At 43.5% G+C, this 20,863-nt stretch overlaps 1 protein-coding gene across 4 annotated transcripts in view; it reads left to right on the top strand.

Annotated features, from left to right (window-relative positions):
* The first annotated feature begins 2,724 nt into the window (after positions 1 to 2,724).
* The window catches only part of MARCHF1 (membrane associated ring-CH-type finger 1), a 253,229-nt gene continuing 235,090 nt past the window's right edge, over positions 2,725 to 20,863 (top strand). For all 4 annotated transcript variants that reach the window (XM_040601470.1, XM_040601479.1, XM_040601460.1 and 1 more), the window contains exon 1: positions 2,725 to 2,843. The gene's annotated coding sequence lies outside the window, so the exon portion shown is untranslated. The remainder of the gene's footprint in view (positions 2,844 to 20,863) is intronic.

Below are 20,863 nucleotides of genomic sequence, written 5' to 3'. Positions count from 1 at the left end.
CTGAGACTGTGGCAAAGGCTCATACCATGAAGTTTCTTATGTTTTAATAGAAAAGTGGTATTGTTGCTGTCTTTCATTTCATGGATCAGGCCTGCAGAACCTGACTCGAATTAATTTGTCGCTTTTGGAAAGCTAATGTCAGATTCTTAAGTCAATTTGAATCTCATTGCAAAAAATATCATTAAGTACTCATTGCAACATTTCCTACCTTAATCCCCTTTCTAATTGCATGTTTTGCCTTAATTAATGTATATAGTGTGATTCTTTCTTCCCTTTCTTTTACTTGCCATGTCCTCCATGTTAAATGTTTGTTGGGTTTTTTTTAACCAAGAATTTGACATAAGATTTTGTGACATGTAGCTGTACAAGTTTGTTGCTCTATAACACATAGGTTTCTGAAAGGTTTGTAAGTACAAAGTTTTATTCATTTTTGATACTTGGAAGGATTAACTCAGAAAAGTTTAGTCCTGTATTTAAACGCTACTGTTCTGAACCCATAAAGCTGCTGTTTGGGATCTTTTTCAGCACAAACTCTTCCTCAACTTTAATATCTCTTCAAAAATCCAAATTCACTGGCTTGCAAAAAGACTGAATATTAATTTCCAAAGAAAAAAGTCCAGGTGTGGTAAGCAATGAGCTCAGACACCTGTTTGGTCATAAGAAATAGCTCTGGTGTGTGTTTCTTGGGTGTCTTAGTCATACAGCATCAGAGCAGCTGTAGTTACAACGTTGTTGATGTGCTCAAGGTATGAAGGAATCTAAAAAAGTTTGCTAGAGAAAGCTGAAGCTCTCTCTAAACCAGTATTTCCACCACTGTTAACCGATACTGTAGTAGCAATTATAATGTGTCTTTTCCACTGACAGACTGATGCTTTGCTCTGCTGAGGAGCTCACTGTGAGGAAATTGCTCTGCAATGGCAAACTGAACTCATCTTTTTATACGCACGTCTCCCAATTGCCTAGTATACATCTTCTGTCTAGTATAGTTAAGTATTACTGTTCAAATGTTGCCTTGTCCCTTGTCTTATGCTGGTAGCTGCCTCATTATTCACTTAAAATCAGTCGTCTGTGTTTGTTTGAGGTATTCTTTTGTCTTTTAAATTTTGCGTCCCACTTAATGAAATCGTTAAGTGTCTTACTGAAATGCAGTGGTGCTGGACTCAGGGGATCAGCAGTCTGTACTAGACCTCGGTGATGAGTCCACTCACCCAAAGCAACGAGCCAAAGTTTCATACCGCTGCCCCTGCCCAGGGCTTCAGGATCCCAGGCAGCAGGAAGGCTTTTTTGGAAGGATAGTTCTCCTTCCTGCATGTATGTTCTTACTGATCCGGTTTCTGAAAAATCATTCTGCAGATAACAGGAGACAATTTAACACCCAAATACTTTCTCTGGAAGGGATAAAGGGATGCATTTTGATGCGGTGAGTAGTCATGCAAGTGTGTTAAAATGGTGAAGCAGAGCAGTAATAATTGAGGCTGATGTAGCTCCATTTTCAATTTTATTTTCAGGGTATAAAAATTGCTGTTACAAAACTGATCAGGTAAAATCTCCAATACGACTAAGAGATAAATAAGGTAAGATAAAAATTGCAAGCATGAGTGACAATGTACCTGCATATCGCAGAGAATTAAAAGAATTTTTATACTAGTGCCAGAAGGTGAGGGGAGAGTTTTGAACAGCTTTATTTCCTTTTTACTGTTTATCAGAAGAGGAGGAGAAATATATAACCAGCAGATACAACCTTAGAAAACCTCTCGTGTTTTGAGCTTTGGATCAGATCCCAGGACCCAGCAAAATATGAGAAAGAATAGTTGAATATACTTGAGTGAGCTCTGTGCTATACAGGTACCCACTGGATGTTTTCGTCGTGATGAAGGTGACGCTTGTTTAGACACTTGCCCCGACGGCGGGAGGCACGGGTGGCTCAACACCCTTTCTGTGGGCTTCTTTGGAGACGCTCGAGGCTCGTGCCTCTGCACCTTCCACGCTGCAGCTCGGACCAATGTTTCTTTACTTTTGAGACCTGTCAATCGAGCCAATTATTAAAAAAACCCAGCCTGTATGTATGTCTCCTTTCAACTCCTTCTGTCTCTTAAGACCATAGAGGCAAAATTTGGATGGGGCTGGAATGGTTTATTCCGGAGCCTTTATCAGCACCCGGAACTAGCAGGTGTGCTGCTCGCCCGGAAGGCTGCTCTGGGGGAATCTGTAATTATTCTGTTTCTCGTGGCTGTCCCGCTCGGCGGCCGCACCGCACACGTGTTTGCACACCCCCGCCGCGCCCCCCCGCCCCCCCGAGCCCAGCCCCGGCGGTGCCGCTCCCGCACAGCGAGGGCCGAGGGGCGCCCGGCCGCGGGGAGATGACCCCGCACACAGCCCCCTGCCACCCCCGCGCAGGGACCCCGCGGGGCTGCCGCGCTGCCCACCGGCGGACTGTCAAGGCAGCAGCACGGGAGAGGCGCGGACCGGCCGAGGGGAGGGGGCGAATCCCCCGGCCGCCGGGCTGCCATTCCCCACGCCGGGGTTCCCATCCCAGCCCCGACACGGCGGGGCCGGCAGAAGTGGCGCTGCCCGCCACCCCCGGGGGCGCCCAGCGACCCACCCCGCTCCCGGCCCCACCGCCGCCCCGCTCCGCTCCCGCCCCGCTCCCACCCCGGTCCCCCTCCGCGGCGGGGCGGGGCGGCTCCGCGGGGTGACGTCATGGGGGCGGGGCGGCGGGGCGGGGCGGCCGCGCCGGGCTGGCGGGTGCTCGGGCGGCGGGATGGGGCGGAGGGCGCAGCCCAGCGGGCAGGTGCCCCGCCGCCCCGGCAGCCGGCTCCCTGAGGCACCGCGGCCCGCCGCCGGTGAGTGGGCCGGGGAAGGGGGCGGCGGGGCACCTGCCGGGTCCCGGGTGCGGGCGCTGCCCGTTTTGAGGGGCGGAGAGGGATGCTGGGGTTTTCCCCTTTTTATTTCCCTCTTTTTGTTTGTTTGTTTGTTCGTTCGTTCTGGGTTTCGCGGTTGTTGTTGCTGCGCAGGGTTTCGGGAAGAGGCACCCGGGCAGCCGGCGGTTCCCGCTGCCGTGCCCTTGCTGCCGCCGGCTGCGGCACCCGCCGGGCACGGCGCACCCGGTTCCCGCGGCCAGGGGCCGGCGCCGGGGCGGCCGCCGGGGCGGGGCACGGCCCCGGTGCCCGGGTCTCGCAGCCTCCCGCCCGTGCGCTGCTGGCCGCGACCATCGCGGGGCGTTCCTCTTCCAACCCCCTGCCCCGAGTCCCAGGCGGACCCCGGGCGGAGCGGCCGCCTGGGCCGGGGAGCGGCGGGAGCTCCCCCCGGGCCGGGCAGGGCGCCCCCGGTCCGGTGTGGGAAGGGTCTTCCGAGTGCGTGTGGCAGGTGGCGACTTGGTAACAAGAGGAGACCCGGGTTTGAAGATCCTGGCTCGGGAACGTGGGCGAACTTGCCCTCTGTTCATAATCAGTTCATCAGCTTCTTTTAATGGCAGCTCCCTGTGTGTGGGCAGGGGGATAGGAGTACCAGCCCTTATAAAATGAGGCACTAAAACCCGTGGAAACATGTCCAGGCTTCCAGTGCTGGCAGCACGTCTTGCTGTGGCTCTCCAGGCTCTCTTGCTTGTGCCTCGTAACCTGGCGGTTTGTCTCGCTTCTCCCTTATCCCATGTATTGTGCCCAGACTTCAGGGGAGCACGAGCATAAAACGCCTTCTTGCACTTCTTCCCCATCTTCTGCTTTCTTGAGTTTGCGACTTGGGTCAGGAAGGAATTCAAAGGCGGAAAACACCACCTTAGAGCTGAGTGCCGTTGAAGTTGCCCCATCGCCCAGCAGAAAGGCAGTGAAGTGCCTTGGGTGTGTTCCTGCCTCGCTGCTGGGAGTGCTGCTCGGTTCAGTTCCCGTGCTCGGGTGGGGATCTGCACACCTGACAGTTCCTGCACGGAGTGTTCTTAAATCCCTGTGACAGAGCCTGGGTCGCAGTAAACGTGCGAACTGATGCACTGGCTGAGAGAATGAGCTTATCTTGCAGAACATTTTCTTTCTAATACTGAACAGCTAATATGGACGCTGCCACAGTACTTCATTAAAAAGTTGGGAACTAATTAGCTGTTTCTTACAGCTAGAGTTCCAGATTTTAATTAGAGTTCCTGTCTTCGAGTTTAAACTGATTAAAGCAGTGCCAAAGCCGCTCTTGGTTATTTTCAATGTTTGTTTAAAAAAACAGAAGAGAAAACCCAAGTAATTTTTAAGCTCTTTGAACTTCATGTTGAAAAACAAACCCTTCTGTTTGGGGTTCTGTCCCTGACACTGCTGGGAGTGGGGGGTGGGGAGATGACTGTTGTGTGCATCTTGTATTAGAGTGAGCAAGGAAACTAATTAATGACACTGAAACCTAAAGGTTTGCTGTTCGCAGGGCATTGGTTTCACCTGGAAAATGGTAATTTGAAAAGGAAAACTGGAATGTGTTAACTAACAAAGATAGCACTGGGTAACCTGTGAGCATTCAGGTGCATTTCCCAGTGTTTGAACCACGGGTAAGGGTGTGTTTGGAGACACAATGGTGATGCTTCCTAATAATGCTAAAAACATTGCTGGTGTTTAATATTCCTAACCAAAAGTCTCATCCACACTTAAATAAAGCTGTCCTGATGATTTGTTACTGCCTTGCATTGCCTCATATGCATACTTGCTCCTGTCTTCGTTCCGCTGAAGAATGTTTGGTTACTTGCTTTAGACTTTAATACAAAATTCAGTGTATGGCTCATTCATGAGTACCCCGCTGTATTTTTAACAACTTTCTTACCCTTTTTACGTGTTTGAGAGATTTGCAAATTGATAATTCCCAAGGGAGTTGTTATGCTGATTAGACTTGCATAGTGGGTTTATTCTGAATATTTCACAGCAGTCTTGACACTCTTCATGGGAAGAGTTTAGTTTTTCTCACACTGCAAAGCACTTGTGACAAGACTTAATAATGGGTGCTTTAAAATACAGAAAATGAAGTTTTCTGTAAATTTTGTGCTAAATGAATGACACCATTTTAAGGCATGTGGATGGGTCAGACTAGCAGTGCTTGGAACTCTTCCCATATGGGACTGACAGCTGCCCTTAACTCTGTGAACTTGCTCCATTTCAATGTTTGGTGCAGTAAGAGCTTTGGTAATCTTCATGCTATGGCAGAAGGTTCTCTTGTCTGTTCCAACGTTTAAGGGATTTTATTTTTCAATATTGTTATTTAATAGTGGCTGAATTCTGTGCAAAAGAAACCTCTTTGCAAAACCTTGGGTGTTAATTTGGCATCTCCAGATATTTACATTCAAGGTACTTGCATACTCTGATGTCAGGTATGCTGCCAATTAAACCTATATAATTAAATCTCTAAGTAAATGTGACTAATCTTTTCATACTATGATTATTCCATATGTTTGTTACCTACAGCTCGCATCAACTAATATGATGTCAGTATGGATAATGAGATAAAACTGTCATCTTGGTTTTTATATATAGTGTGGGATTTCTATATGTGTCTGCTGCAATTAACTTTTTAATATACTCAGAATAACTAGCTTTAGACAACTGGCTTTTCTCTTGTGGAAGAAGCAAGTTCATGTACTAGGAACACCTATATACAAAACCTGAATCATTTATTAGATTGTTAGAAGACTTTATTAGCTAGACAGTCCTGAGAAACCTTACGTGTGATTTAGGAGAAAAAATTCCCCAAAAGTGCCTTACTGCACTTCCAGTGTGAAGAGCGTGGGAACTGGAAGTTTCTCTGTAGCCTGTGGAGTCTTACTGGACTGGTCCAGCTAGGAGCTGATACACCTGCTGGTAGTCTTGTCCCAAGCGGTGTATATCTCCTTGTAACTTTGGTCCTTTTCTCCATTGTCAGTTATGGCTGGTGTCTGCTGTCACAGCCATGCTGCTGCCAGATACCCGTTATCTGGTTTTGATGCCTTTTTGCATTGCTGCCTTACTTCTTCTAGGTTTTCAGCTTTAATTTTGTTTGGTTTCTGTATGTATATTGTCCATTGCTTAATCCAGTAGATTCACTACCATGTGGCATACATGACAATGAAATTATATGCCTTGACTTGAAAAAAAAATAGATCTTTAAAGAGAAACATCTTGTTATGTGAAATTAAATTCAGAATAGCCTCATCATCTTAATAGCAGTGCAAATTCAAATAATGACTTACTAGAGGAACTTAAACCTTTTATGTGATGAGAATAACCTTGTTAATTATCAGGGTTAATGAGGTGCGTTCCTTTAAAGTGAACAGAGCGATCACAGGCCAAAAAGAGGACCCCTATTCTGCTGGATAGTATTTTTCCAAATCATTGGTAATTGAAAGAGGATTTTCTTCCAGGCAGATGTGTGGTATTACAACAGTTTATATCAGATTATTCACGAAAGAGGGATAAACACCTGTTAAAAAGTAGACTATAGGGTACTGTCAAAGCAATATGAAATGGTAAAATAACTTGATTTGGAAATAGTAAGGAGTTTGATAGTACTGCATTATTCAGTGCTGTTTCACAGCTCTCTAGGGTGCTTCAATGCTATTTTTAACTTCATGTAGTTCCTTGTACAGAATGGTTCTTGGGATGCAGAGGCATAAAGGTGCTTTGGACGACTGTACTGCCACGTGCTGTCCCGTTGGTTGTAGGACAGCTGTACAGGACAGGTCCTGTACCGTATTGTGAGGGGGTTTGTCAGTGCTGAAAGATAGAAGGGTAGAAAGTAAAATTCAGACTAGGTGACTATTGAAAAAGAAACTTTTAAATTTTATGGTGAAGACGATACTAGCTTTGTAGCTCTCTTATAATCTTACCAAATGAATGTTTTTGCACAAGGAGTGTGGCATTCAAGGCATCAAAAGCATTTCTGGTAGCTTGTGTGTAAGAAGAGTTATGCTGTTCCTGTCCAAATTGTCACGTTAGCTTTGCTTGTGTGTTGCCAGATCTCTTCACAAGAATGTCTTCCAGAACTGACCCATCTATGTCTGTTCCCATGAGACGAGATCATGGCCCTGGGATGGGTGGTGGTGGGAAGTACAGTACAACATGAAATCTTGGCTTGTGTTTGCCCTGTACTGATTTGGCTGAACTCTTAGTGCTTTGGAGTGAGGTAGCTGGTTGCATTGTATATTTTGTGTGTCTGACTGCACGGGCAGTGCTGAGCAGCAGGTTAGAGGTGGTGTTTTGTCTGAATCTGCAAAAATGTTCTGTGGATGTGCACCTACCTACCCACGCTGTATAAGGAACCATAAAGCAAAGAAAGGAGAGCAAAGAAAATGGAGCTACATGCAGCTGTTACTGGAAAATTTAAGATAACGAAGAAAAGTCAGGTTTGTGCTATGTAAACTTTTCTTGATGATACAATGCATGGTGTGGAAGGAAAGGTGATGTTATTGTAGGTTAGCCGTATGCAGTCAATGGTAGCTTGAAAATTCTCTACTTTGTGGAGGTTTTGGCTTGTAAGACTTAAATCCATTGTTTATATTCCTTTAAAAGGCAAGAAATAGCTTGGTATTTTTATAAGATATGAAAACAATTGTTAAAACTTCCTGTTAGAATTGAGCACAGTTTTGCAAAGCCAAATTGTATGATACCAAGTTGACTTTGTTTCATTTATAGAAATGTGATTGTGCTTTGTAGAGAAAATGGTAGTCCAAACCCACAGACTTCACTGGAATAAAATCTATAACTTCAGTCTGGCAGATCAAGGAGGGCAGAATGTACTGGAAATGTTTCTACAGTTGCCCACCATCAACCGAAATCCAAGTTCGGACTATTTATACCTTTAAATGGACTTTAGACAAAACTAGATCTCAAACATTATTTCTGCAAAAAGGGTATGTAGTGTTTGACTGTATTAAAATACCAGTTAATGTGGGACATAGTGGAAAATAGGTGCATGAACTTCTAATCTGTTCAGCCAGGTCAGTCTGAGAATCCAAAAACCAGAAGCTTGTTCCATTTGTGATGCAGAATTACAGCTTTGCCTGTTTAGCTCCACTGCAAAATAAGTTATTTAAATAAGGTAGTGGTCACTGGCTGATTTCCTGTAAGTCTTTCGATTTTCTTCAGAGGAACAGTTTCTCTTATCCTTTTTGCTGTCTGTAATATTGCAACTAACTGGTCCCTTGTGTTGTGCTGTATTTCTGACTTTGTTGCATTACGCAGCAGTAGAGGGGATGAGCAGGAGGAGGGAAGTAACATCACGGTTTTGCAGGAACTTGCGGAAATATAACTGTCGTGGCATTGCGTGGTGAGGGCTCCCGGTGAGGGTATGTAGGGGGACAGCTCCTGTGCAGGTGATAACTGTTTTGGTCATGTTGGGTCATTGAGTGAAAATGTATTTGCGGTCAGTGGTATACTAATCCCCATTTCCCGGTTTCTGCCCTTCAGCCCTCTAAAGGAGGGGAAAAGAGATCCCAAATGGAAGCCCAGTAAGGGAAAGGCAGGACATCTCTGCAGTCATGGGAGCAGCTTCCTTGACCTCCATGGAGTGTAGTTTATGTTGTGATGGCTTCATGACTGCAGGTCTTGTGGGAGATAGGCTCTTCTCTGCCCTCCCTCCTCTTCCTTATCACAAGTATTCTTCTCTGAAGTCTTCTCCAGATGGAATTTTTTAAATATCAATGATGTTATGGAAGAAAGAGACTTCTTTAACATGGAAGAAACATTCAAAGAGAAAAATAACTATTACTACATGGATTCAGATGTGAAATTGATGTAACATGAGCCAAGCTAGATAGATATGTAACCCAAGGGACAAAATTTTGGTGTGAGCTCAAGTAAGTAGTAATGAAATAAGGACTAGGATAAGATTTCTGTCCAGTGGAGAAGTGAAGTTTCTGAGCAGTTTTCTGACAGGACAAGGGTGTACATCTGTTGTGTGGTCAGAGTTTCAAGAGGAAGCCCAAGCCCAGCATAAGACTTCGTAGGACTTAGATGTGATGAGAGGAGGCTGGGAGGGTAATGTGGACTGCAGCATTGATTGTGGTGGCTTGCTACATATCATCGGCTGGGACCCATTTGTGTAGCAGAAGAACGTGAGGTGACCTCAGCTCTCAGGTTGTTGGGGCTGGCTGAGTGCAGAGGTGGTTGCCCTGCTGTTCAAGGACCTCAGCACCATCCACGGCAGTAAGGAAAATCCCTTGCTTAAAGTAGGCTGTGGGGTCAGTGTCCCACATGCTAGCACAGATAGTGTGTAACGGGACGAAATCTGGTCGTGCTTTCCTGGTCTTGGGCCCTCATGTGAAAGGGATGATTGTGCTTCCCAAGGGAAGACCTGGTACTTCAACACCTCCCATGTGTGGCAGTGGCCTCGGGCTGTGTGAGCAGCCCTTGCCCGTAACCTGAGCGCAGCATGTTCCCCCGGCCCGTGGCGGCCAGTGTGCTGCTTTACCCCCTTGCTGCTTCAGGCTCAGAGGGGCTGTGCTGCTGCGTTGGAGAGAAACCTAAAGCGTGGCTCCAGAGTGACGGGCCCCTTCCAAAGGTGTCTGCTGTCTCCTCACAGGGGTGTGCTCTCTCCTGCTTAAAGCTCCTCTGCCAAGCGCAGCCGAGCACAGCTCGGCTAATGCGACGGAGTTGTTCTTCTGGGGAGTGGTAATAAATTCAGTGCACAAATTTATGTAATACCAGTATCAACTTGTCCTTCTCTGTGCTAGTTCTACATGTGGGTAAGCAGTCATCAAAGTCAGTTGATGGGTGTGAATTTTTGTGAAGACAGATGCTTTTCTATAAAGTTGGTAATGTACCCAATCCAGTAGAGCTACGTTTAAGACGCATCTGCCTTGTTTGTATAGTACGTTTTTAAAAATTGAACAGTAAAATCGGTGCCTTTAGGTTAGTGGAAGCCCTAACAGGAAATACGAGGTATTGGATGGAAGATGACATACCTGCAAAAAAGCCAGACCAGTTCCATCTCCACACGCCTCTCAAACGCTGTGCTTCCACAGCTGGGGGGCTGCGTGCAGTATTCTGTGGAGCTGAGAGAAAGGGGCTGACTAACCATTCGAGGCAATATGCTTCAAAAAGATAAAAGCTCTTTGATAAACTTTTGCTAGAGTGAAGAACTGAAATCAACTTTGCAGCTGTATATGGATATGATGAATTTGGTAGGGTAGGCAACGACGTAGAGCAAAGCCTCAGAAATCAAATTCTGTCAAGAGGAGAATGTCAAGATATGAAAAAGGCCTCTCTTCTGCAGCCACACACAGGAGGAGGCAAAAGAAACAGGTAAACCTCAAGTATTTTCTTGGTGGGTTTGTTCAGTGAGCAGTGTCTTGCACTTTGTGAGAAACTGTTTTCTGATTTTTTTTTTTTGAATCTTTTGAACTACATTCGTAGTAATGGTATGCTGATTGTATTCTGTCCTTCTGTGAAAAAAAAGTTAATACAAACCCTGTTCAGTCAGTAAGTGTTTGAAAATAGCCATGTTTTATTTAAGTAAGAAGAGCAGCGCCTCAATTGCATGTGTTTTGCTTTGAAAGAGAATGAAAGGCGATGTTACAATGAACAAATTTTGGCAAGTGGGAAAAAAGCTGAAAAGAAGTGACAGAATGTTCAAGGGGCAGTTTTTATCCCTACTGAGGCTGAGAAATTTAAAGGGGAAATGATAAAAAGAATTTAATGGAGAGGAAGACAAAGGTAAGATTGTAGAAAATGGAGAAAGGCCTAAGCAAACTAAAGGAAAATGAACCTGTAAAATGTGAGATAGGGGTAGGGTGGAAGAGAAAAATAGAGGGGGAAATATTTACGATAAGAGAAGATTGAAGTGGCTGAAGTGATCTCAGTGGAAAAATAGTGGAAAAGGGACAGAATTGAGACACAGAATGAAAGATGGTGATCACTGTGTGTGAAAGGGGAAAATCTTGTTTTAAGCACGTGCTGTGTTCAACAGCCTTTTCTTCCCTTTTGCTAGGGGAAAATTTTGGACCTGATCTGGCATCCCGAGAGGAGTGGGGCTACCACAACTCCATGCCCTGGGTCCAGCCAGCAGCAAGGCTGAACCTGTGTTGCCAGTACACACATGCACATGTGAGTGCGTGCCTGCGTCCGCTCCAGGCGCTGCACCGCAGACACACGTGTCCCCATCACCCACCCCCGGCTGACACTTCAGTCCACTCGCTGCAGTCTCTCGGGTGGCTGGCAGGGCAGTCGCACCCCAGTTACTGCACTCAGACCCCTGTGCACACATGCACAGTGCATAGAGCCCCTCACCCAGAGAACACTTGGGAAGGATTTAATAACAGATAGGAGAATGCACTGATCGGGCACAGGGTACGCCCAGGTAGCACAGCAAACTACTTGCAAGCAGCTGGCCCTTTTAATCCACTTCTCTGTTTTTTCACACTTGTTCCTCCTCAAATCACGTAAATACATCCCTGTCCCTGCATTTGGTTCCTCCTCTAAACATCCCATAGTAAGTCCTGTGTATTCCCCCCAAATGCCCTTCCCCTGCATCCTATGATGTGTCCCGCACCCCTGGGCATCCACATGATGGGTTTCACACCTGGGCGCTGGGGCTGAGTCTCTCTTGGGACAGCCCTGGGAGGGGTCTGGATGGGACCTCTCTTCCTCTGAGTCCCTAATTTGTGTTCCTGTCTGCCGTTCTGCATCCCTGTGGTCCTCTGGGCTTGTAGTGATGGGCCTGTAATGTGCTGATCGCTCCTGTGATTGAGGAGCAGCCCGTGAAGAGCTGGGCAGGCTATCACTTGCACTCCCCCACCTGCCAGTGTGTCCCTGTGCCCCTTTGTTGGGGGGCAGATGAGCTTTTATCACTTAATGTAACAGTATAGATCCGTCTTCATTTGCTATGAGAATTTTTTAAAGAGTAAACTTGTGATGACAGTGTTTTGTTAAAAAAAATGTAGGAATGAAAAAAATGTAATTGTTTTAGAGCACGCGCTTGCTGCCTCCTTGTTTGGCTTTATGCAGTGGAATACAAAATGTATTATATGACCTATCAAGTCTGGTCAAGTTAGATTTTTATTTTAAAACTTGAAAGGGATTATTCTTCAGTTAAGGGTCTAATCAGTAGAAATAAGCTATAGTACAGGTTATAATGCTACTTCAACATCTGTGAGGAATCCAGGTGATGATAATAGTTTCAAAACAAAAACTGAGGGAGTGCTTGTGATTGCCTGTGGCAATATTGTAGCTGATGGGATGGAATTAAATATTTTTTCCTGAATTGTCACCAACATTTCTTCATGTGCCTTTAAGAACTTAGACTACTTCTAAAGGCTGTAACCATTACAATTAGTTCTTTTAAAACTATGGTTAAGCGGATGCATGTTCTGCAAAGCTGTCATTAAGATACGCTTGACCTCATGAAAGAATGATCGTGTTCATCATCGGAACTGGATTTCTCAGTGCCTCAGGACTGGAGACAGGAGCCTGCTCAGAGAAACTGTCAGGCTGAGTTACACCCTGTAAAGGGTATTGAAGTGACACAAAATTCATCAGATATCTTTCCAAGAAAAGGGATGGGGAAATGTTAAAAGTTTAGGTTTGTTGGAATCATATGGTGCATAACCAAGTTTTTCAGTCTTTTTCCTACAGGAAAAGGAAGTTAAGGTGGAATCTGAGCGCAGAGGCTTAGCTAATTATGCGTTAACAAGGAAGTGGTTTGTTTTTTTTGGTTGGTTTGTTTTGTCTTTTTTTTTTTTTTTTTTTTTTTTTTTTAGAAATGGGGAAAAATTTAATCCAGGCAACTGCAGGTTATGGTTTTGACATCAGTGTTATCAGAGTTCTTAAACTGCTCTTAGAGGAAAGGATAGTTCTGTGTATAATGGTTAATTCCCAACACCTTCTAATTTTCTTCTGCCGAAGAGACTGGTACTAAGGACGTGTGCCATACCAGAGGCCCCTTTGCCTTGGCTGTGCTTATATAGCTGTTTTTATAGCTAAAATGTAAATAAGATCAATTTTGATTTGAAGAAACAAAACATACTGTCAAGCTTTTTTGACATGTATCATATTATTAGTTGGGAGCTTGACTTCCTTGGTAAGATGAAATTTGAGGGAGTCTGAGTACTCTATAAATGTGTGGGGATAATCACAAGGCAAGAACTACTTAGAAAGAGACAATGCTGATATGAGAGCAAATGACCATACTTGCTGTGTATAAATTTACTCTAGAAATTAGAATAGGGTTTCTAATCAATAGAATAGCCTCTCAATTGAAGGTATTTTATATCAAAGCATATCTTACTGCATTAGAGTTGAAGGAATTTGTGAAGAAACTTTCATAAAGATGATGAGATGACTGCCACAGCAAGGAACTAAATCCATGGAGCAAGTGAACTCTTTTCTGTAGTATTCTAAAATAAAATTCACATAAAGTGAATGCATCAATATCGTGAAAGTGTATTTGACAGCAGATGCATCTCTTTCTCTCCGTAATGGTATGGAGATAGGTTTTTCAAACAGAAGCAACCACTTTCAAGAGCCACAAAAAAATGAAAGCAATTTGGAGATAACAAAATTTTCCACAGAAAGGCAATAGAAATTTCAACATGCAGAAATTTAAAATCGCTATAAAAAACTAGGAAGGAGTTTTTTTGGGTAAAAGTTTAAGTAGATAGTTGAAGAATGTGATAAGTGATGATCATCTATTTAAAGTTGGGTTTCCTTGATGTATGACACTGGTCATGGTTACTTATACTTCTGCTGGGCTTTAAATTCCCTGTGTGATGTCTGCCAGTCTTTTGAGCAGAATTTTTTGAAGATTTTGGCAAGATGAGAGAGCTGTGCTGGGGAAAAAGATAGTTTCCAACAGCTTTTGACAGGTTAGACACGCTGATGCTTCAGGATGGGGGCCTTGAAACAAAATAAATTGATCTTTGTGCAAGGAATGTGTTTCTTCCCTTCCTCAGAAGATTTATTTGCTTATGGAAAATAGTAGGGCTTGAAATCACCTGTTTTTGTGCTGGGAAGGCTTAGGCTTTGTTGGCTAAAACCTCTTTCAAATTTAATGGCTGGGCCAAAGCAGGATTTCTTTGAAGCCACCGGTGTGGGTGATTTAGGCTGGGGGAGATGAGGGTGTGAGCAGCCCTACGGACACACCTCCTGCCGGGGAGCTCTGGAACAGAAACCTGCTTAGAAGGAAAACTGCAGAAGTAGAACTAGAAGGAAATGATAAGGAAGAGAATAAGTGCAGAGAGGTGAATGTTTGAAACCTGAGGAGTAAAACCATAGGAAGGGGAAGTAATGTGCTAAAAAATGAAATAATTGGTGTGGCAGGATGTGATTCAGATGAGGCTACTGAAGAGAGGGGGTGAAGAGGAGCTAGGTAAGAGCACCACCAGCTCCACGTGGCCTGTGTGGTTTGGGAGGGTGAAGGAATACCGATGGGCAGGTGTGCCCAGCCGAAGCCAGGAATACAATCAGAGGCACTGGTCTGATGGCAGTGTAGACAAAAATGTCCTGTTGATCTGAGTTCTTGCTCGTGCAGGTTGTAACACCTCACACTGTTACCTACTTTGGCTGTTACAGTAGACCCCAGCTGCTCTGCAGGTTTCTTGGGTGTGTGAGAGTATGTACTAAAACTGTGTGCAATACCTTTTCCCATACTTTCTGCCCTTTCTCCATACAGATGTTGCTCAAAATTCTGATGTACTTGGGATAAATCAGAGCTGTATGACACTTATCTGTAGAGCTCCAGCCTCATTTTATTGTGCATGGTGAATGAGGCAGGATTATTAGGAGAGAAGTGTGGCGGGTTTTGTAGTCAGGCAGCTAAATGTTGCCCTGGAGATAGGGCTTACATCCTTTTCTGTGCACATAGGTCCTGTTTGATGCTGGTCAGAATATTTGCAGATGTGTATTTTGACTGCGTATTTGTCTCCTTTCCTGAATGCCTGATCTGGAAGTCTGTATCTAATCTGCAACAGAATTAGATGATTGCATCTGAAGTTAAAGGAATTTTTGTGTGTGTTAGCTGTTGAGGCTGTGGCAGCTCTACCTGCTAGCAACTGGAGATCTTTCTGTGCCAGGTGTCATGTCTGTACATTTAGCAACCCTCAGTATTAGTCAGGAAATGGCATTAGGTTATTATGATGGATGTCTTTTGGTTTAGCAGATTGGTAAAAGAGAAATCTGCTCTTGCTTTTCATAAATTAGCCTTGGACCTGGCTTCCCGCTTACATACTGAGGTGGAGTAGTGTGAACCTTACTCATGTTTCCTTTCTGCTTTACTCTGTAGTGCTGTGATCTCTGTAGGACCTTTGTGCCTGTACGAGTTTAACTGTTATTCCCTTGAAACAGTTGTTGCAGAGCTGGAAGGTTCTGCATGCTTTAATACTGTATCGGCTATGCGGTTCTGTAACGGTGCTTCAAGCATTGCTGTCTGTAATTTCTTGTGCAATCATCACAGCTCTGGCTGCATGACTTAAAAATGCACAAGGAGAATGCAGATGTTTTACTGGAGGTAGACAACAGAATAGTCTTTTTTCTTTTTTCTTTCTTCCCCCAAATATCTTGCTGTTCCATTTCACCTTCAGTTGAATAAGCATTGAAGCCTATTTTTGGATCTCTAAGTTACAACCATGTCTACAATAATTCTGCTGAAGTGTAGAAAACTTTGTTACTGCAAGGCAGAGAAATTACACTCTTCTGCTGACAAACTAGTAAGAATTGTGACAAGCAATTTTGCTTTGTGGGCTAGTACTAGGAGAGTTTATTTTGTCAAAGAACAAATAAATAACAGATGTGAGAACACAATTAAAATTCTCTGAGGGAGAGCTTGCCTTTCTGAAGGATATAAACAAAAAGAAAAACATATTAATAAAAATGCTGTTTAAAGTAGAAATAATATCCTGTGTGTTATTTACATGTTAAGATGATTTAAATCACTTGCAAAGGTGGGAAATGCCAGGAGGTAAAACAGATGATGGCTTGCAAAATTGACAGAGATGAGGCAAATTCTGGTCGTTTAATTGACTCGGAGAGCAACTGTCAACCTGACTGGATCCCTTAGCTTTACAGAAATACAGGTGGAGTGACTTCGCATCTAAACAGCTAAAAGCTGCTCATGGTTAAGACCTTTTACCTTTATTGTTTTGGAACACAAAGAGATGAATAATGTTTTGTGGTGACAAAAATCTTTTATAGAAATAAATTCATTTATGGTAAGGTGTTGTGAAAGAATGTGCCCTATATTTTCTTAAACTATTTATAAAGTAGTTTTCTAAGAAAAGATTTAAAAAAAAAAAAAAGATTGTAAGAAAGAGAGCAAAGAGATAATGTGTGCTTATTTGCCTAGGCTATTAGATGATAAGATGAAACAAGATGTATCTTCCCCAAACAGGCACATTTAATTTAGAATTCACAATCTTTTTTCCCTTTGATATTAAAAAAATATGAATTGTGATTATCCACTTCTCATTCATCTTTTGTTTTTTTTTTCTTTTGCCCTTGGTAGAATAATTTCTGTAGCTTGTGTTGCATAAAATAGTGCTAAGCAATGCTTATTATAAGCTGGGAAGCTTAATGAAATATTTACATGAACACTTAACTAACAGACAGAACTTTTAAGATTTAACAGGCCACCTGCTCAGCAACTGAAATAGAGCAATGCTGTTTTCAAAACTAGCATAGTTATTCGTGGCCAAGGGAACATCCTGGGTAGAACTCCCAGAAAACTGTTTTCTTATCCCATTAATTCTTTTTAGCCTTAAAAAAAATAAATTGAGAAATCATAAGGCTTCCAAAGGAAAAAGAAGGGTGGGGGTGGGGAGGAGAAGGAAGAAGAGGAAAATAAAGTGGTGAAAAGAAGCAGCTAGGGTAGCATCCAAGAATGCTCTTTCTTAACGCAGGAGTCTCAAGGTCAAATCTTTGGCATCTCTACCTTATTCTAGGAATTGGCTAGTTTAACACATTTTTTTTCTTCCCAAATTCAGAGCTGTCTGTGCTCTGCCTTCACTCCAGAAGCAACATCATGCTGTGCTACTGTGACTTACCCACCTTGCTGGCCCTCTTTCACAAGCCTGATTAGCAAAAATATAGGTAGTGCTGGTCCTGGAGCAGTTTGTGTGTACTTGTCCATCTAGATGTCTTCTGTGTACTGGAGGGACACCTGCTAAACTGAAGTAAACCTCAGCTGTTGTTATGATCAAAAATATTACTGGCTTAACTGCTGGGATTTTTCTTCCAACTGTAGAAATCCAGCAGTAGACAGGTATATCAAAACAATTTTGACCATATCTGTTCCAGCAGGGATTTTACCAGAGTGAAATAGATATATCTTTCAAGTATAACATCAGATAGTGATTAAATGCAACACTTGTCTTGCAGGGGTGAGGGTTTCTTGTCAGGCACAGTTACTACGCTTCCATTTTTGCATTTAAAATTGTTCTCAAGTTTGTTCAGTCTGTGACAGCGGCATGACCTGTCCTCTGTGCTTGTGTCTAGAATGAGATGAGGTCCGGGGAGTGGGGACTGTAGAGGAGCTTCAAAATCTTAATAGTCATGTGGGTTGGAAAGAGCCCAAAGAATTAAATATCCAAATGTATACCCTTGACAAATTAACCATGAAGTGGTAGGTGGGGGATTACAAACAAACTTAGAAATTCTTATCCTAACTCCTACTACTCACTTCTGTTGTGAACATTAATTTTTTGTTTGTTTTTCCTGCAAAATGAAAGGAATTGTTCTGCTCAAGTAGACCTGAGAGGGTTGGTATTTTTCATAGGTAAAGAATGTAAAATACCCTTCTACCAGCTCAGGTTTTTTTATGCTGAAGCAACAAAGAACATGCTTTCCACTTTTTGAATATGATGGTAATTACCCCTACCGTCATATAGCTACTATGTTAGCACCACATATAGCAGTAACGGATAGTAGTAACTGCTGCGGAGAGGGTGTCTACCTTAACTGCAGGACCGTGCCGATCTCTGTCAGTGCTGTAAGCGGCTGCTCTTTTCCCTTGGTGGACAATTGCAGCATCATCACCAGGCAAACGTGCGAAGTCTTAGCCAGCTTTGAGGCTGGCATAACTGGGCACAAACCCCATGCATCTTGCAGGACATGATTTGGATACTTATTGTCTTGAACTTTGTGGTGCTGGAAAAGTGAGTGTTTTGCCGCAGCTCCCATTATTGCAGTGTCAAGCAAGATATGGCTTTGACAATGCTGAAGTTGAGCTAACTTAGGGCTTACTTTTGTCGTAGTATTCGGAATGTTAGAAATCAAACATTTTCTCTGACTTTCAGTCAGCATTTTAAGTTTAGGCTTTGTGTTTTGTCCTGTAACAAATGTTATAAGGATTGCAGAACTGGCAGGTGCCACAAGTGCTCTGAAATAACGAGGCCTTTTTAGCTAGCAAAACATTTGACAATTGTGAGTGCTTCTGCCAGGAAACATTGCTGGCATCCAATTAAGGAATTTTCTGTAACAAGAATGACCTGAATAGTTTTATATCTAGCTTGGAAATTGTTTGATATCACACCTTGTAAAGAAAGCAATAACAATTTGTTAATTTAGAGCTTTTTTTGGAAAACCTAACTGGAGCTACTGGTCTAGTCACCTTTCTAGACATCAGTGTTTGTTTACTTACTAGAGGACTTGAGAATCAATTTCATGTTCATTTTGGCTTACCTATTTCTGCTTTGATTATCTGATTTTCCTTCCTCAAGTTATTTTGGCTCAGAAGACATCTTTCTTCCTTCAGTCTGAGTCCTCTTTCCTGGTTTTATTTTATGTACTGTATATTAGTCCATATTAATTCACTGTATTTGTTGAGAACTTGTGCTCTCAGTGGAGAGTGTTAAATACGAAGCTTGTTAGCTGTTGGAAGTACGTGTAGTTGATGAACTGTTGTTGAAGAGATACCAAAACCCTTTGCTCCAGGGAGAAGGATTGCCTGCCTGCATATCAGTATCGTGGAAAGTCCTGAGCACATGGCATGCTCTCCCGTTCGTGGCCCAAATTGAGACAGAGGAGAAAAATCCTGTAAAGGCAGGAAGCAAGAATATTCTTTGTAAGGAAAAATGTCAGCTGTTACCCATAAAGGTACCGCATGTTGGTATTAATTACCCCTTGGAAATATTCCTATATGATACATTGTCATAGTGAAGGACTAAAAGCAAAGGTTTACAGGATAATGGAGAACTACATCTGCAGATGGGCATCAAGAAAACAGAACTTAAATGAACCCAGGTGACATCCAGCTCTCAGTCCTGGAGGCTGGCGCTGGGTCAGTGTTCCAGGTGGCGGACAGGGGTGGTCGCGGTGGGGATGGGGCTGGAGCGTGGTGGTGTGGCAGCTGAGTGGGCTGGTGGGGCATGGGCAGCGGGCCCTGGGGCGCTGGGGGTGCCGGTGTCACCATCCCTGCAGCTGTCTGGGTTCTGTCTGCACATCTTGCAGCTGGCAAACATCGCATTTTTAACAAATTTGGCTGTAAAGTTCCATTTCTCTTCATTAAGTGAAAATATGGTGGGTAGGCTCTGTTGTGCTACTTTTATATTTTTCAACAGTTCTGAAATGTGTCTTCAAATAATACTGATTGTGACATGGTTAATGCTTTTTAGTAAAGGGAAAAGTGCTTCATGGGATTTTTACGTGCTTTTGCCAATTTTCATTGGATACTGCATTTTACAATTTATGCAAATTATGACAAACACCATTGTCAGTTCAGTCAACCCACACTTGATTTTTAAGGCTGGTTTCAGTTCTTGGGGAGTGGGCCAGACAGAGCAGAAACCAAGAGCTTTAATTACCCAGAACATAGCAATGCAACTGCCGGTTCCTACAGTGACCATCAGGCACCTCAGTTCTTTAGGACTCCTAGGGTTGACAGATTAGTTTTTGGTGGTCATCAGCTTTTGATGACTTTGCTGAGATTTCCAGGAATGACAGCTCCTGCCGTTTGTGATGGCTTGGCTTACCTTTGATTAACCCTTTATAGAGATGTGTAATAGAAATATTAGGGCTGGTATGAATGATGTAGGAATGGATAAGAAGCAACAGCAGAAGGGTTAAAATAAAGGCCTGTATCGATAATGAACAACTCTTCAAGGACATGGCTCCCAGGACACCATTCCAGTGGTAGGTCTGAGGAATGCGTTATTTGTGTCAGCACCAGAAAACCTGTCCTGAAAGAGCAGATGACTGGCCAGTGGAAGTTGGTCAAGTGTACCATTTCTCTTCCTGCTTACCCAACAGAGAAATGGACTATAGACTATCTGTGTTTCAAAAGAAGGAAAACAGAGTAGGGAACAGCCTGGCCTGAGGTTTGTGTAGGCTGAGGTGAGCAGGGTTCTGGTGGAACACCCCGCAGTGGTGGCTCGCTCCTGCAGGCTATTAAGAGCCATCCGAAAACTAGCTTGATGCCTGTGGAGAAGGAATCAAAAAACATGGCGCGGACTTGATGGCTGGTGCTTCTTGTTCTCTTTGTCACATGCAGGTGATCCTGGCCAAACCACTTGGGTAGACATGTCACTTGCTTGTAGATGGATGTGAGGTTGCGAGTGAATGAAATCTTTGGCAGGATGAGCATGAGTGGGTTATTTGCAAATGAATGTCTTCCCCTTTTGTAAGATCCTATGCAGAAATTTGCCACAGTAACTTTCCCTGTGCTATCTAATACTTACTTGTTTCATGCTGAAATGAAACTACATCCATTCATAGACAGGAAGACTTTTAAGTTTCCCTACCAGCATGAGAACTGTTGGTAGGGTTAGGAGGTGTCAAAGGAAGACATAGGCTAAAGCAGTTTATGGTTATAAAAAATCTTGTGTGACACCAGACCATTAAAATTTAAACCACAAATGAAGAACAGATCAGAAAGGAAGGAAAAAGACTGGACAGTGTTTGAACATCTTGTATTAATTAGACAACGTATTTTAAATAGATACTTATTTTTA

The sequence above is a fragment of the Falco naumanni genome, chromosome 1, assembly GCF_017639655.2.
Source record: "Falco naumanni isolate bFalNau1 chromosome 1, bFalNau1.pat, whole genome shotgun sequence".
NCBI lineage: Eukaryota > Metazoa > Chordata > Aves > Falconiformes > Falconidae > Falco > Falco naumanni.
This window is presented reverse-complemented; position numbering and strand designations above follow the sequence as displayed.